The sequence below is a fragment of the Meriones unguiculatus genome, chromosome 5 (assembly GCF_030254825.1).
Source record: "Meriones unguiculatus strain TT.TT164.6M chromosome 5, Bangor_MerUng_6.1, whole genome shotgun sequence".
Taxonomy (NCBI): Eukaryota; Metazoa; Chordata; class Mammalia; order Rodentia; family Muridae; genus Meriones; species Meriones unguiculatus.
In genome coordinates, this window is record NC_083353.1 from 106,371,926 (window position 1) to 106,388,628 (window position 16,703).

The window sequence follows — 16,703 nt, forward strand, 5'->3', positions numbered from 1 at the left end:
CAGGCAGGATTTAAACTAGATAGTATAATGAGGCTCTGTTGTAGTTAATAATTTTTTCATTATTTATTTAATTATTGGAAGCCAAACCCTGTCTCCCTCACGTGCAAAGCAGTGCTCTGCTTTATTGTTTTTGTTCTGGATATTTTGCACTGAGGCACTGGTAATTGAACACCCATGGTCTTGTATGTGCTAGGCAAGTGCTTCATCACTCTCCAGCTATTGCTGCTTATATGTTTTATGTGTATGGCTGTTTTGCATGCATTTATGTCTGTATGCCATTTATATGCCTGGTATCTACAGAGGCTGGAAGGAGAGTTTCCAGTCTCCTGGAACTGGCGTTATAGATGGCTATGAGCCACTATGTGGATGCTGGGAATTGAACCTGGGTCCTCTGAAAGAGCAGCTAGTGCTCTTAACTGCTGAGTCATCGTTCCAGCCCCACCTTATTATTTTCAAAAGTAGTTCACTGCTGGGTTTAACTACTTTTTAAAAAACTTAATCAATAGACTTATCTGGAATTATAATATAGAGATAAAAATGTATTAAAACAAATTATCTGACCCCTGAGAAGAGTTCAGATTGGCATGGACCTGGGAGTGAGGAGTCCTTCTCAGTTTGTGGCAGATAAGGATAAGGGCAACATAAAGGAAGTGGAGAGAAGGGGGAATACCCTGAGTAGGAGGGTGTAGGAGTGGAACATACAGGTCCTGGTCTTCTCTGCTCTTAGGCACCAGTTGTGTAGTTACCATGTTCTACAATGTAAGATTAGGTTGAAAGAATTCACCCTGTTCCTTGATGACATCTCAGACTTACAGAGTCACTGAAATTCTAAGGTTGGCTCTCACTGCTGTTCCCCTTTCTGGCTTTCAAGTAGCTTATGTGGAGAACCTAGCATAGGGAGTAGAGACAGGTTATTCTCTCATCCTGTGTGTTTTAGCAATACATTCTCCTTTATAGGGAGGACAATTAGGAAACACAGAACTGTGAGACTGAGTGCTGGAATAAAGAACTGGAAAGAACTCCTTATCCTTGACTCCACCCCTACAGCTGTCACTCCACCACTAAAAGTGCTGTTGTCATTCAAAGGTCTGGAGTCCACTTTTAAGAGCCAGTGTTCAAGCAGAATTAACTGACCACGTCACTATCAGCAAAAAGAAAACTTCTTCCTTGATCTCTTGTTGCCCGAAAACACAGGTAACATTCATGTGGAGTTGGAAAGGGAGAGTAGAAATCACACTTGGCAAATGCCTATAATCACTGCACTTAGGAGGAGGAGGAAGGACAGGATTGGGGAGGGGAGATTGCTCACATGTGGAAAGATTGGGGAAGGGAGATTTGCTCACATGTGGAATTGGATAAAGCGAGTTAAAAGAGAGGAAGAAGAATAAGGTAATAAATGGTCCTTGGCAGCAAAATATACATGAGACCAACTATATTGGAATAGCAGTGAAAAAAAAAAGATAATTTGTTTACTCACCTTGCATGCATGTGTTTTTCTCTTAAATATCAAGACAAGGACCTAAGAGGTGGTTCAGTGGGTAAAAGCCAGACAACTTGAGTTTGGTCCCCTGGGACCCACATGGTGTGAGGAAAGAATGGACTCCTGAGGGTTGTCCTCTGAACACAATAAATAAACATAATCAAAAAAATTGAATCAAGGGAGATTGCAGATGTTCCTCAAACTATTTTCAGCTCAAAAGGAAACAAACAGTTATTGAGCAATAGCATTTTACCTAGGAAACGTCATCAAAGTTCAGAGCTGTGAGCTGGCAGATAATGTAATCAAGCACTATACTATCACCCCGTCATTAAGCCCTTTATTTCCTTCATGATGTCACACCAATTCCCTGCGGTCTCTGTGACTTAGTTCTACCAGATGTTTGACGCACCTTCTTAACAGATTGCAGTGAAAAAAGTTTTTCAATCACTTCAGCAGAAAATTTGCCTAAGAAGGAGAAATGATGCTTAATGCTCTGGCAGATCCACTTCACACATATTCTGTGTTCTTCTCCTTTGGCTTAAAATAATTACAGCAACTCAGTGAGGCTCTGTTAGAAACCAAAGCTTGATGGCTAACTTAACATCAGTCTTATCAGCTCTGTAAATCAGTTAGTTGGTGGGACTTAAGAATGGCCAACCTCAAACCCAGTATTAAGCATACTACTTACCTGTCATTGGTGCTTTATATAACTTTTCCAGTTTATGAACCTAAAACCGAGAAACCTAAAGCCTCACCCTATTATATATTGTCCCTTTCTTATAGTGATAGTTACCCATGTAAACAAGCTTTTGAGTGTGTGGGAAAGTGTACCCATATGCGTTCTTTTTCTTGCTTTATATACTGGATAAGGTTTATAAAAGAAAAAACAAACATGTGAATGATATAAATATAAGTGAAGTTGAAGCTTCAAAAAATTATTTGCATATGTCAGAATAATCCAGAGAAGTAGAGAGTGCACCCAGGCAAGCATTTGGCAATGGAAGATTGCTACATGCTTCCTCGAAGCATTTGGAATGACTTAGTAACATCCTGATTTTATTTAAAGGCAATATAATATTTTAAATTTTGTGTTCAACAGTGTTCAAATTTGCTGGCTTTTAGGATTGTGAAAGTAATAGATGAGAAGTTTCTTGAAGGAAGGGTACTAGTGGGGTTTTATTCATCTTTCCCTCTCCAGCGTATCGCACAGTGATTAGTAGGCGCTCAGTAAATTTTTCTAAAACAGTAAGGCGGGCTAGGAATGTAGTTCAGCTGGTGGAGTGCTTGTCTCACACGCAGAACACTCTAGATTCTATACCCAGTACCACATTTAAAACAAACAAACAACTTGGAATCTTAGCACTCAGGAGGTAGAGACTGGAAGATCAGAGTGGGTTTCCCATAATCCTCAACACTGCACAATGAATTTGGGCTAGCCTGGATTTATAAGGCTATACTCTTGTCTGTAGCCTATGTAAAGTTCTTTGCCATATTTCACTTCTTTCATAGACTCCCTGAGAACTATCCCGTAACAATTACCCTCGTTGGCCTGCTAGACCACTTAGAAAATCTCAGTGCTGTTGTCTGTGAGTTCCTGTCAAGGAGGCCAACTGGTTGCCCATAGCTGCTGTTGCTGTAGCTAACTGGATATCCTAGACAGGGTCTCATTGGTTCTTCTTGTCTTTGAGTGGCAGGTAGGAATCCTGAGTCTCAAAGATAGGATTTTATGCACAGAAGGATCTAGCCCTGGAAGACCGCTCTATGTTTAGTAAATAAAGCAATATTTCAATTCTAGTTTAATAAAGGTTGACAATGAGCCTTTCCTGGTGAGTTTTTAGTAACAGTTTTGTTTCTTACTCTAAAATTTCTTGATTTGGAGACTGCAGCCAGGGGTGTGGCTCAATGCTAGAGGGGATGTCTAGCATGCAAGTTCCTGTGGACAGCACACTATGATTTAGAAGCTGAAGAAATTTGTATTTACGTATCCCTGATGTCACTGAAATTTACTTCAGGCTAATTAGAAAGTAATTGGGCAGTGTGTTGCACACTAATTCTATACCCCCACTTCTGAGACTTTTTTCAGAGCACCAGAGGATACAGAAAAATCCTCATACAAGAACTTTGTAAAAGCATTGTCATGAGAACCCATATTTGAACCAGTGTATACAGTATACACCTGCAATCCCAGCACTTGAGAGGCTGGGCAGCAGGATTGCATGTTCAAAGGCAGCCTGAACCACACAGTAAGATCCTATCTAAAAACCGTACTTGGAAGTGACACCGATATCTAACAACATTTAGAAACTAAAATGTTAAATGTTTTAGTTTCTCTGTGATCCTGATCAGAAAAGAAGGCAAAGCATAAGAACCCACTGGCTAAGTAAGTGTAAAAACACTGTATGAGTCTTTTACTGTTATACTCAAATTTCATTTCACACTTAGTTCTGTTTTACATATTAGATTTACCTGTGCAATTTTTTCATGATTTATTTATTTGGGAAGGAGAAAAAAATCTTAAAATCCTCATAATGTTCATAACCTTAAGTAAGATTAAATTTTGTAGATTTCTTTTCTGTTTTGGTTTTGTGTGTGTGTGTGTGTGTGTTTACGAGAGTTTCTCTGTGTAGCCTTGACTGTCTTGGACTCTCTTTGTAGACCACAGAGATGGAACTCACAGGGATCCTCCTGGGTCTGGGATTTTAAGTGTGCACCACCAAGCCCAGATAATGTTGCAGATTCCTTATGGCCCGTGATCTTTTTAATCTTTACTTTGTGCTGTCAAATGGAACTTTAAAAAGAGTTTCCAGAATTACTTTCCCTTAAAGCTCTCATTTTTAAATTTTTTCTTAAAAAATATGTGTAGGTATTATGCTCTTTGTTTTCTCTCTCTCTCTAAAATTGAATGACTTCATGAGAGAGTTATTTGGCTTTCCAACTCCTGGCAGAATGTTGAACATGTTATCATAAATACCCACGGACCCAGAAGCCTGTTAAGGTAAGCTTCCCTTATCAATGCGATCTTCATAGGATGTGGTAGAAATCCTAAAGGAAAATGGCTTGGAAAGAGCAAGAAGTATGTTTCCTTAAATCCCTGTGAGCAGTGCAAAGATCACATATATTTACATAAATGCATACAGTGTACAGTAATAGTCCTTGGACTTTTCCTTTTTTTTTTTTTTTCTGAGGTATTGTTCTAGAAATTCCAGGGTGGAAAATTAAGTGCTTTTGGCTTTGCCCCAGGTTATATATTATTCTTGTCACTTTCTTTTGAAGCTAAGATAATATATATACATACATATACATATATATATGTGCATGCATATATATATATATATATATATATACACACACATTTTAAAGGCATTTATGTAAAATCAAATAGAATATATTCTTTGCCCTCGCACAGTGCTGTGGAATATTGAGGGAACCTCAATTTAGGAATAATCAAAACTTTCAGATTTGGCAAATGTTGCCAGTATGTTTATTGTATTCCACAAACACCACCCCTATTGAGTGACCACTGACTTTCCGAACCATCTACCTTTACCTTGACATCAAATCTGTTTTCTAAAAACACAGCCACATAGTGAGGCTGGAGCTGGGGAGCTAGAGATCACAAACCCGCACTAGGTGGTTAAAGACCCTGATTCAGCCAGAGATGAGAAATGACAGTGATTGAACATATAGCATATTGGCATGACCAGCCACACAACCCACTCCACGTGTTCACTGTGCTTCTCAGAACAGTCTCGGAACCTAACAAATATGTAGAGATGACTCATTTGGTTTTGATACTAATACAAAGCTTTAAGTACTAGAGTGTATGGAAAAGATTTACCCTGATCACCAGCTTTTGATATTCAAACATTTCTTAATCTTCACCTAAGTGAAACTCTGAAATGTAATCTGTGATACAGTCTGACTACTGTTTCACAGATTACATTTTGCTGATTTTTTTGGGTAGTTGTCATTTCTCTTCATTTTTATGTTTCTGTCATGAATTATTAAAGTATATGGATGTGCACTATCGTTCTTGTCATTCTTTTTAGCTATCTGTGCACTGTATACCTTCCCTGGTTCCGGCCTCCAGCAGGGGACAGGTGCAGCCTAAGTATTTTACTTATCCTTTTAAACTTGACTTTAAGAACAAGTAGGTGCTTTTCCAGTATTATTTATGTATTATTCTTAATATTACTACACCCCATTTTTTAAGGGAAATCCCTGAATTGATCTTTTTTAGTGTTAACTCACATTCTTTAGGACATGTGGAATTAATGTCAGGAATAACTTTCTCTCTGCTCACCCTGATATTCTGGACCAGGAAAAGTAAGACAAGAAAAGGGGAAAAATGTTAATTATAGACTTCAACATTCTGCGTTAGCTCTTTTTGTTGTCGTGGTCAGAAGAACAGGTTTCATAATGGCCTAGGGGCCCAAGCACTGTTTTTGCATTCCTATTTGTACATTTCCAATGGCAACTGTGACAAATTCTGTTCAGTACTACAGCTGGAAAGTTTATAATTCACAACACAAATGTTTCTAAGACTTACTACCCATGCATCATGTAAGTCTGATTCCCTTTCATACTTTTTGTCAGGTTAGATAAAACACCATCAAAATTTGACCTATCCATTGGTTTATAATTTTTTTCAACAGGGTTTCTCTGTGTAGTCCTGGCTTAGAACTCACTCTGTAGACCATGCTGTCTTCAAACTCAGAGATTTGCCTGCCTCTGCCTCCTGAGTAAGGGGATTAAAGGTGTATGCCACCACACCCCGTTTTTAATAAACAGTAATTTAATTGCTCCACTTTTTCACATATAACCCACAAGTACTATCACCATGGTTATTTAATGGTTAAACTCTTCCAAGGAATATCTGTATTTATGAACTTCAAAGTATCAGACTGAGAAACTGATTTACATGTAAAAGCAAAGACAAAAGATGAGCCTTTTTAAAATATTGCCTTGTGACGACTCTAAACACCCAGTTCTTCCTGGTAGGCCTTCATCTGTAGATATGGAATGAAGGTAGGAGTCTGTTTGCTACAGATGAATACAGAGAACCTGTACCCTCTCCACCCTTGGGCAACCTGCCGTTTTTCTCCTGTTCTTACACCTGTTCAGCTACTAGGGCAAAGAAACACTGACTAGACAAACACAGACCCCTTTCTTCCTGAGAAAGAGCACTACAGGAAGGATAAAGAGCTAAAAGGGGTTTGAGATGCTCTCTCATTTAATTATCCAAACCTCAGTTTCATCTTAGTAGTACTCTCTCATGTCTTGCTTCACTGAAGGAATTAAACCCCTGTTTGATTAGGTTCTTGACTCAGAGAAAGACACAAAGTGCCTTATCTAGGAGCCTTGAATCCACCTAAGTCAAAAAGGGTGCAGTTGGGGCTGGAGAGATGGCTCAGTGGTTAAGAGCACTGTCGGTTCTTCCAAAGGACCCAGGTTCAATTCCCAGCACCCACATAGCAGCTCACAACTGTCTGTTCCAGGTGATCTGACACCTTCACACCAATGCACATAAAATAAAGTTAAATAAATTTAAAAAAAAAAAGGGTGCAGTTGAAATGCTTAACCAGCAACCCATAGCCATATAATGATTCAGGGCTGAAAATGAATGTGACTGAAATTCAAAGGAGCCAGGAAAAGCCATGCAGAGAAGAGTTCGCAAGTTCAAGAATTAAAAGGGTAGCCTGAAGAAAACCAAAAAAAAAAAAAAAAAAAAAACCAAACAAACAAAATGTACAGAGAAAGAAACAACAATGGAGCCAAACAGAGTAAGTCATTTCACAAAGAATATAAGTAGATCAGTTGGTGGGGTCATTGCTTAATAAATGCAGGTTTCCTTTGGTGATGAGGATGCTTTGGAACTATATAGAAGGAGACTTAGAGCTGCTTTTTTTTTTACTTTTCAATGCAGCACTGACAATCAAAACCAGGCCCATGTGCATGTACTAGGCAAGCAGCTGACTGCCAAGCCACATGGCTACTTCCTGGCTATATGGCTTTTCCAATATTGTAGACCCTGATCTGACCACTGCACATTGTATACATGAATTGAAATATCACTCTGTGCCCTATACTGTATACAATCATCATGTGTCAACTGAAAACAAAATAGAAAAGCATATACTAGATATATAATATTATATAATATATTATATAGTATTATATGTATAATATATTAATATTATTTTATACTCTGAAATGAGTCATTTTATGTTTCCTTAAAAATGAATGTTCCTGGCTTGATATAGTCAAAGAGAAAGAAAAAAGAATCTCCAGGGTAAGAAAACGAAGCCTGGAATAGTGACTAAACACAGCCCTGGGGGGCTCTGCATGAACCAGCTTGAGGTGGAGACTACAGGGCTATGAACAGTCAGAAAAGGGGCTGGAAATGTAGATCTTTCAGACTGATGATAAGTGGTCTGGAATGCAGATGGAGGAGTATGGATTTTATCTTAGCAGTGGGGAGATTCCAGATCTTAAGAAGAAGTTAAAGGTGATTTAGTCCAAAGATTAACCTGGCAGCTGTGTGCAGAGAAAGCCAGCAAAAAGCTATTACAAAATCTGGACATAATGTGTGGAACACCTGCAGGAATGAAGGCAAAGCCCTGCTTGTGCTGTGCTCTGAGGCAAAGGCATAGTCTAGACACTGATGCACACTGACCTGGAGAAAGGAGAGGAGAGCTTTGAGGTGATGTTGTCATAGGATTCAACACATGATTTGACCTTTCAAAAAAGTATTCATGGTATACTACAGAGAGAAGGACTTTCACCTTAAATTAGATCCATGCTGTCTTGAAGACAGATTTTAAACTCTTCCAGATTTTAGGGTACTCTCTCTCTCTGTATCATTTTATATGTTGGACACGGAGCTGTAACAGTAAGTAAGACAGAGCTGGTCCATTTATGGAACTGTCACATGGTCTTTATTTATCAAAAGGTAGCCAGACATGGAGAGTCAGAATTTAGCTTAGTGTGAGGAAAGAATGGTAATAACTATAGCTGTCCAGCACTGGGAAAGGGTGCCTCAAGTACAGAAAATGCTTTGGCATTAATGGTTTCCCCTATTAATGAGAAATGACTGAGGAGACTTGTAAGCTGCCAAGATTTTCTTTCTGTGCTAGTAAGCTAGTAGAACACACTTCCTTCATAATTAGCTAATATATTGGCTAACATAATTAGCTAACATATTCTAGATTTTTAGCTTTTTCATCAGTATTTGTAAATAAGCTTATGTAAATGCATGTGCAAATTAGATTTTTAAATGTATCCTACACTCAGTTCCACAGTTGGATTTGTGTGTGTGTCTGTGTATCTTTATGTCTTGCTGGGAACTGAAACCAGTCCCTCCTATATGCTAAGCACATGCTATACCCATGAGCCCACACCCCAACACTCAGTAGTTCTCCAATTCTTTTTAAAGAAACTATTATTTTCCATTGCTTTCTCAGCCATTCATTTATTTCCAATTTTAATATTTATAGTAAGTTCCTGTTTCACGTGATGTTTTTCACAAGTAATGCAAATTTCTACAGAAGTGAGTTACGTAAATCTAAGTCAAGCTGCTGACCTTTAAGTCATTTGTGTTCACTCCTGTGATGTAATGTCATGGTTAAACAAGACCTGGTATGACTGCACACATGGGAATATTTTGGGGGTGCTGGTTTTTTTTGTTTTGTTTTCATTTTAAAAATTAGTTATTTGAGAATTTCATGTAGTGTGTTTTGATCACATTCACTCTATGACTCTTCACAGATCTATTCTTCCTTCACTACCATTGAACTTTGTGTCTTTTTTTTTAACCCATCAAGTCCAGCTTGTACTGCCTATATACTTTTGGCTGTATGGCCTTCCATGGGAGCATGGTAGACCTACCAGGGACTATACTCTTAAAATAAATTGACTTTTCCTCTCCCAGCAACTACCAATTTCCAATAGGCCCTTAACTAGGGGCGGGAAACTTTTCCAAACTGAAGTGTGATGCTATTTTGATTGTGAAAATAGGTAGCTTTTATTATTCAGCCTATTTAACTTAGTTATCATAAACAGCAAATTTTTTCTATCAACATCTAGTTACTAGACTTATTACTGATTAGTTGCATTTTATAACATGGTAAGTTGTAGACTCTTGTATAGAAGAGTGATATCATCAGTATGTTTTCTGAAATGTTAGAATGTTCTAACCCAGATGAGGGGCATTTTCATAGGTATTATTTTCATGGGTATTATGCTTATAATATCAGGTGAAGTAACAGGTTCTCTGCAGAAGGAAAAAAAAACATTTCATCTCATCTCTAGTAAAATACCTTGTTAAAAAGTTGACTCCTCACCTTTTATGGTGTATGATGAAAACAAGTAATGCTTTTCACCAAAATGTATATAAAAATTTTGACATGTACCTAGAACGTTACCTGATATATAGTAAGCTCTCAAGTATTTATTAAACATTTATTGAACATTATACAGCTATATGAAGTATATGACACATCTCAAGAAAAAATAGTGTGAATAGGCATAGTGGTAGGAAGAGTTTCCATTGCTATGATTAGGGTTTCTATTGCTGTGATGAAACAACATGACCAAAAAGCAAGCTGGGGGAGGAAAGGGTTTATTCAGCTCACACCTCTACAGCACTGTTCATCATTGAAGAAAATCAGAACAGGAACTCAAACAGGACAGGCTCCTAGAGGCAGGAACTGATACAGAGGCCATGAAGGGCCTTTGCTTTCTCTGGTTTGCTCAGACTGTTTTCTTTTAGAACCCAGGACCACCATCCCAGGGAAGATACCACCCACTATCAGCTGGGCCCTTCTCCGTTGATCACTAATTAAGAAAATGCCTTATAGTTGGATCTTATGGAGGCATTTTCTCATTGGAGGCTCCTTTCTCTCTGATGATTCTAGCTTGTGTCAAGTTGACACAAAACCAGCCAGTACAACTGTAAATGCTTACAAAGCACAGTAGCTTGTTGAGATAACTCTTGACTGTCTCTAACGACTTCCATTTCCATCCTCTTTTTCCAAATAGCACAGAGAGCAGATGATCCTTGAGCCACTGATTTTTTGTTACTTTTCCTCACATGTGCAGTTACACAAGAGTCTGTCATGTTTATCCTATAGCTCCTTGTCTAGAATGCCAGTAATAAATAGCAGATGCTAAACAGATAACCATTGCTTTAATATTTCACGCCCACAGTCTGATTCTGTCTTCCAGTCCTCAATCTCTCTCATAACTTTCTTGTGTAGAATTACTCACTAGAGCAACTTAGTTTGAAAATTATTTATAAATGAGTGTGATTTCCTGCTTAGAGCATGAGGTTTGTTTTTTTTTTCTTTTAACCATTCATTATCATGCTTAGCCTATCACATAGTTTAAATCCTTAACCAAAATGTCACTTAACCATCTTCCTTAAGGACAATTTTCTTAATTAACTCAAGCACCAAAAAAAAAAAAAGGCTAGTTTTTGAGAATTTCATTAATATTTATTGATCATCAACTCTGTTTCAGGCTCTGTTTAAAGCACATTGATATACTATCTTATTTTATTCTTCCAAAAGTCATATATTGTATACAATGCTAAAATTATATACTGGGGTGGGATGTAGATCTGTTAATGGAATACTTGTCTAGCATGCGAAGCACCATGGGTTCCATCTCCAGAACTTCATAAACTAGGGATGGTGTATTTCAGCCTTAGGAAAACCAGAAATTCAAAGTTACCCTTGGATACATAGTGAATGTGAGGTTAGTCTGACCTATTGGAGACCCTGTCTCAAAAGAAGGTGGGTGCATGTTGTATATTTCATATATTATTCGGGTCAGTGAAGAAATAGGAACAGAGACAAACTAACCTGCCAAATAAGAAAAGCAGGATTTGAATCCAAGCAACCTAAGCCCAGCCACCAAGCCTACACAAGAGCCTAATTTTACATTATCTGAGTTTCCAGAGAATGAAATATCTACAACCACACACCCACACACAACCATGCCTTGTGGAACAATTAGATGTGCACAAGTGTAACCACATTCAGGTGTAATGTGGGCTAATTGTTTTAGTTCACTGCAAATCAATTTAGTGTGTGACTGTGACTTGAAAATACAATGTGTCGTTGTGTTGTTTGTGACAAGGCAAATAAGATCACCAAATCTTTGCAGTATATTTAGAAATTCCACTATTAATTAAATTAATCACTGGGGACAGGGCAACTAACCACTCTTTAAAATACTTTCTCTGCCTGGCAATGGTGATGAATGCCAGTAGTTAGGAGGCAGAGGCAGGTGGATCTTACAGGTTATGTTAAAACAAGTAATAGATACATTAAAAAAGTATAGTTCCTAGCTCTTACATTACTGAGGTTTGTCATCTCTGTTTGTCATTGTATCTGTTTGGTAGACATCCTGCCTCAGAGACATTGTGTTGAAAGCTTGAAATCCTTGTCTCACGAGCCCCCATTCCAGAGCATTTTCTTCATGTCTGGAAGGCTAGTTTTTCTAGCATACCACTGGAAAACCATAGAAATCAAGAAATGTAATGGGTTAACAGTGAAGCAACTTGTAACTAGTTTCGGTAGAAAGATGTGTGACATCACCCTAGTGCAATGTATGGAGGAACGGAAAATGGCAAGTGATGAATCCAGTATTTGGGTGAAGTTGGAAATAATGTTGCTAAGTAGGTTCCTGTTGATGATGTTTTTATTTAATTGTGAAGTTTGTAGAGTATTTACATATTAATGTCTTTTATAAATCTCCAAAACACACCACACATATGCACACACACACACACACACACACACACACACACATTTATTTTCTAATGAAACCTTCACTGTTGGAAGAGGAACTGGCTATTTATAGACTACACTTCAGGAAATGCACTGTCATGTTTCACAATTAAGAGCATATTAGTTGTAAGTTTGAGACATATTGTTGTCAGTTTTTATAAGAACAGGTCCTTGAAAATGCTAGGGAAGTATTCTACCACTGAGCTACATCCCCAATCCAAAGGAAGAACGGGATTGAACACTGTTTTTGTATGCTTTGAGATAATCGTATAGTTTGTTTTAAATTTTGGCTAATATCTTTATATGTATTTATTAAGTTTTAATATTAAATTGCCTTAGCTTTTCTGAGATAATTTCAATGTCATCGTAGGATTTTTTGGAATAGGACCCAATTAATGAGTTTTACTTATACTTTTAGATTGATATTAAGAAATAGGACTGACATTTTTCAGTGGGCTTTTGTTAACATTGTTTTATGTGTTTGTGTGTGTATATATATATACACATGTATACATATATACATATATTTATATATAGTGTATATATACACAAACACATATACACATATATACATACATATATGTATGTATATATATGTATATATACATATCTGTGGCATGTACATATGGTGCAGGTTAGAGGACAACTTGTGGAAGCTGGTTCTCTCCTACCATAGGGGATCTGAGAATTGAACATAGGCCATCAGGCTTGTGAGAAAGCTCTCTTATCTACAACCACTTCAATAGCCCCATTTTTCTTTTTTTTTTGTTTTTTATTTTTGTGGGGGAAGGGTAAGGGTCAAATGTTTGTATCAATATTATGGTATCATAGACTGTATAAGGCATATCTTTCTGTAGCATTTTAAAAGAACACCTATAAAATTACCTTTCGGGAGAGGGTTTTGTTTTTATCAGCAGCAATGGACACTGAACGGAGGGTCTTGTTAGTGGTAGTCAGTTGGCTTACCACTGAGTTATACCTGAAATCCTTTGGGGATATAATTCCTGGATAAGTTTTCAATAATTTCCTTTTTTCTATCTCTTGGATAAATTCTCACTGTTTATTCCATTTCGGGCAAATTAATCTGAATAAATTGCTCTTTGCCTGCATTTATATCTTGTAGAAAATCCTATTTCAGGGCTTCTTATATGAAGTAGTTGAATGAGTAGGTAGAAATAGCCTGGCCAATTGTGAGCTTTGTGTAAGTGTGAAGCAGTGATCTGTTTCTTCACAGCCTACATCTCTGGGTTTTAGGGATTGTAAATAGATTGACCATCCAATGAACATAAAATATGAGGGCGCTCGATACAGTGTCCTTAGATTGTGTCTGTCCTGGGACATCCGTGTCTGTAGACTATGGCTTAAAGACACAGAGCAGTCTGAGTGGATACAGAGACTGTGATAGCATATGGGTGATGGTTGGAATACTGAATGCCCCCAGAGGTAGTAGGAGCTGGCCTTGTTTTCTGTTTGCTATAACTCTTGGTATCACAAGCTTGAGTAAATAGCAGTTTTCACATTTTTGTGTATTTTTTTAAGAGAGAAAGACCATGAAGTTGGATGGGGAAAGGATGTGTGAGGATATAGAGGATGGGAAGGAACATAATCAAAATATATGCATGAAATTTTTCCCTTTTTTGCATTTTTAAATTTATTTTTTATTATTAAAATTTATTCACTTTGAATCCCAGCTGTAGCCCCCTCTCTTATCCCCCCCCCAATCCTGCCCTTCCTCCTTCATCTCCTCCCATGCTCCTTCCCCAGTCCACTGATAGGGGAGGTCCTCCTCCCTTCCCTTACTCCAGCCTATCAGGTCTCATCAGGATTGTGTACATTGTCTTCCCCTGTGGCCTGGTAAGGCTGTTTCTCCCTCAGGTGATCAAAGAGCCAGCCACTGAGCTCATGTCAGAGATAGCCCCTGTTCCCCTTAGTAGGAAATCCACTTGGAGACTAAGCTGCCATGGGCTACATCGGTGCAGGGGTTCTAGGTTATCTCCATGCATGCTCCTTGGTTGGAGTATCAGTCTCATAAAAGACCCCTTTACTCAGATTTTTTGTTCCGTTGCTCTCCTTGTGGAGCTTCTGTCCCCTCAGGTCTTTCTATCTCCCCCTTCTTTCATAAGATTCCCTGCACTCTGCCCAAAGTTTGGCTATGAGTCTTAGCATCTGCTTTAATACCCTGCTGGGTAGAGTCTTTCAGAGGCCCTCTGTGGTAGGCCCCTGTCCTGTTTCCTGTACAACCACTATGGAAATCAATCTGACATTTTTCTCAGACAATTAGGAATAGTGCTACCTCAAGATCCAGCTATACCACTCATAGGCATATATCCAAAATATGCTCAAGTATACAACAAGGACTTTTGATCAACCATGTTCGTAGCAGCTTTATTTGTAATAGCCAGAATCTGGAAAAAAACCCAAATGTCCCTCCATTGAGAAATGGATACAGAAATTGTAGTACATTTACACAATGGAATGCTACTTAGCAATTAAAAACAAGGAAATCATGAAATTTGCAGGCAAATGGTGGGAACTAGAAAAGATCATCCTGAATGAGGTATGCCAGAAGCAGAAAGACACATATGGTATATACTCACTTATAAGTAGACATTAGACATATAATATAGGATAATCATACTAAAATTTGTACACCTAAAGAAGCAAAACAAGAAGGAAGACACTGGGTAAGATGCTCAATCCTCATTCAGAAAGGTAAATGGGATAGACATCAGAAGAGAGAGAAAACAATGCATGAACATTTTTTAAAAATAACAAAATTACTTTCTTTTTGCCTAATTCTTAATGAAATCATATATATTTAAAGAGGAGCAGGAACAAGTATCAAGGAAACTAGTATCACTTAATCTTAACCTAGAACCTTAAAATTTTTTTGAGGTCATGATTTTATTAATTAATTTATCTACTGATATTTTTGTTTTCATATTTTTGAATCTTTTTCTATCTTAGATGCTTGTTTAAAAGTCAGAGTAGTGATCTCTTATGGATAAAGTAGTTTTCCATGTGTCAAACATATGTAATAAGCAGTTTGTGTGTAGATGCTGCCTTCACTGTTGACTAGCAAATTAGTGTTTATGCAAATCATATGATAGAGGTCAGAAGTCACTCTCCCTTCCCCCCCAAAAAAAAAAAACAGGCAGAAAGTGCTAAGAAATTAGCTCTTCCTGTAGAGACTGTCCTGTTCTGAGAACAGAACTGCAGTTTGCTATTGGTATTGATTGAGGTGGCATTGAAACACTCCCATTTCCAAGCAGCAGTGCTGCATGCTGCTTTGGTGCACCAACAAGCAAAGCTCACTGGCTGTAGTTCATGCTCTTTCATGTAAGAAATAACAGAATGAGAAAACCATTCATCTTCATGCTGTAACATTTTTACACCATTCATCAAGTAACAGAAAAGTTTCTGTCAGTCCCAAGAAGTCAAAAGAGTGAGTGTTAGAGTTTTGTGTGTGTCAGACTGCAGAATGTTGGATCTGCATGCCAGGGCTCTCCCGCCCTCCTGATGAGGCTTTTGGCACCAGATGCTGTTTTGTCTTTACAGAATGTCCTATTCTGAGCTCTCTGAGCCCTTTTGAGAGACAAGGATGTGAATCATTATTTAGATAGTCTGCTTTCTGGACTTTCCTCTGAAAAGTCTGCTTAGCATGGCCTGTGCTGCATCTCCCATGCCCAAGCAGGCTGAGCACTCTACTGTGACCTTAGACTTCCCAACTATGTACCTATTTCCAAATGAAATCAAATTTCAGTAAACATCACCTTTGCAATGTATAACTCTTATCAAACTTGTATTCCTCCACCTTGGAACTGGATATGGACAGCAGACCTTCTGGTGTGTAAGTCACACCCAGAGCCCTCGGCCCCCAATCTTTTCAGATTGTGAATCCCTTTAAAAATCTAGTTTTTCCTACATCTAAATAGTGATATAGTTTTTATTAATTTGATGCATAAAATGGATACAATAAAGGAGTTTTGCATCATGTCAGTGACTCTACTGGTAAAACAAGAGAAGCAGAACAAATACTTTGTCTCTTTTATGCAACCATTCTGAGAAGATTGTTTTGGTCCTGCATGATGACTCATTTGATGGTGTGTTGGTCATTTCTAGAGAACATAAAGCTTTACCTGCTCAGGGAAAGCAAATAGTAGAGATGAAAATTAATGTGCATATTTTTATTTACATTTTGGCAGCCAGGGTTTTCTGAGGATTTGGAATATAAATGAATTTTTAAAATATTGTTTCTTTTTATTTATTCAGATTTGAAAGAAGCTAACTGAACCACTGATATCCAATTTTTAAAACAAGGACCACCCTTTACAGGTATGTATATCAGAATTTCTTATATTGAATTTGTATTTAAAAGCTTTTAATTTTTTTTTACTACCTCAGTACTTTTTTTTACATAGTTTACCAGT

At 37.8% G+C, this 16,703-nt stretch overlaps 1 protein-coding gene across 5 annotated transcripts in view; it reads left to right on the forward strand.

Moving 5' to 3' along the window:
* Positions 1-16,703, forward strand: part of Pparg (peroxisome proliferator activated receptor gamma) — a 129,843-nt gene that overhangs the window by 5,431 nt on the left and 107,709 nt on the right. For 4 of the 5 annotated variants that reach the window (XM_060383968.1, XM_060383967.1, XM_060383969.1 and 1 more), the window contains one exon: positions 16,546-16,608. The gene's annotated coding sequence lies outside the window, so the exon portion shown is untranslated. Of the gene's footprint in view, positions 1-1,175; positions 1,195-16,545; positions 16,609-16,703 lie in introns of those variants that run through there. The other variant, XM_060383970.1, reaches the window with a different exon arrangement.